A 1855-nucleotide genomic window follows, 5' to 3' on the forward strand; every position below is an offset into this window, starting at 1 on the left:
ATTATTTTGTATAAGGACCCTATTAGACATTACACTTTGTGTGTGTGTGTGTGTGTGTGTGTGTGTGTGTGTGAGCTGAGCATCAGAATCTGGGTCAGCTGATAGACTGGGGGAGGAAACAGACAGAGAGAGAGAGAGAGAGAGAGAGAGAGAGAGAGAGGTTGCACCTTGTGGATGAGTGCACTCTCTCTTTCCTTTTTCAGCACTCTTGTACTCTGAATGCTCTGGGGGTGATGACAGTGTGTGTGTGTGTGTGTGTGTGTGTGTGTGCGCATGTGTTAGATTAGGGTTCTAATCCATGCTGCAGGATGGCGGCAGTGGTCATATGATGGGTTCTGTGGTCTCCGCCTGGTACCCACTTCACACCCCATTTCTGGAGTGTGTGTCTGTGACATTTAACCGCAGTCATGCAGACCAAGCTCAATTCCAGACAAAGCCTCAGCCTACAGCAGTTCAGCTCCACCCATTCAGCCTACAGCAGTTCAGCTCCACCCATTCAGCCTACAGCAGTTCAGCTCCACCCATTCAGCCTACAGCAGTTCAGCTCCACCCATTCAGCCTACAGCAGTTCAGCTCCACCCATTCAGCCTACAGCAGTTAAGCTCCACCCATTCAACCTACAGCAGTTAAGCCCCACCCATTCAACCAACAGCAGTTTAGCCCCACCCATTCAGCCTACAGCAGTTCAGCTCCACCCATTCAGCCTACAGCAGTTCAGCTCCACCCATTCAGCCTACAGCAGTTCAGCTCCACCCATTCAGCCTACAGCAGTTAAGCCCCACCCATTCAACCAACAGCAGTTTAGCCCCACCCATTCAGCCTACAGCAGTTCAGCTCCACCCATTCAGCCTACAGCAGTTTAGCCCCACCCATTCAGCCTACAGCAGTTCAGCTCCACCCATTCAGCCTACAGCAGTTTAGCCCATCGTACCCTGGAGCTCAGAGGTGGTTAGAGCAGTTACACTGTATTCTCCCAGCACAGTGTGTGTGTGTGTGTGTGTGTATGAGCTGGATTGAGAGATTCAGATTGTGTGTGTGTGTGTGTATGTCAGTGTGTGTGTGTCAGTGTGTGTGTGTGTGTAAAAAGGTGGAGATAAATAAATCAGAGTTGTATCGTGGTTTGCACGTGCTCAGTGGACGCTGGTGGGCCGACTGAGGCTCTGTGCTGAAGAAGATGAATAGTTCCCACCAGGCAATTTATCACGCACACACACATACATACACATACACACACACACACATACATACACACCCTGCACCCATTCATTTCTCTTTCCCTCGTGTGTATGTGTGTGTTTTCTGTCTGTTTCCCTGACTCCTGCTCTCCATCACTCTCTCTCTCTCTTTATCCCCCTCCAGGCATGTTGGCCATCGCAAAGACTAAGACCAGGCCAGCACATCCTCCACATGTCTTCCCTCATAGGTGGGGTTAATTGTAACAGACTGAGGGGGGCGCTGTAACCATCACTAAACAGTCTGGTAAATCCATACAGACTCTATTAGTTCAGTTCAGTTCTGTACTGTTTGAAGCAGACCAGCTTTCCCACCTAAACACATCAGAATATCTGTGTCCAAATACTTGTGACAAGAGACTGCTGTGACCCACCATCCCATCTACAGTACACTCCTGACCCACCATCACATCTACAGTACACTCCTGACCCATCATCACATCTACAGTACACTCCTGACCCACCATCACATCTACAGCACACTCCTGACCCACCATCACATCTACAGTACACTCCTGACCCACCATCACATCTACAGTGCGCTCCTGACCCACCATCACATCTACAGCACACTCCTGACTGACCCATCATCACATCTACAGTGCGCTCCTGACCCACAATCA

The sequence above is a fragment of the Salminus brasiliensis genome, chromosome 10 (genome assembly GCF_030463535.1).
Source record: "Salminus brasiliensis chromosome 10, fSalBra1.hap2, whole genome shotgun sequence".
Lineage (NCBI taxonomy): Eukaryota > Metazoa > Chordata > Actinopteri > Characiformes > Bryconidae > Salminus > Salminus brasiliensis.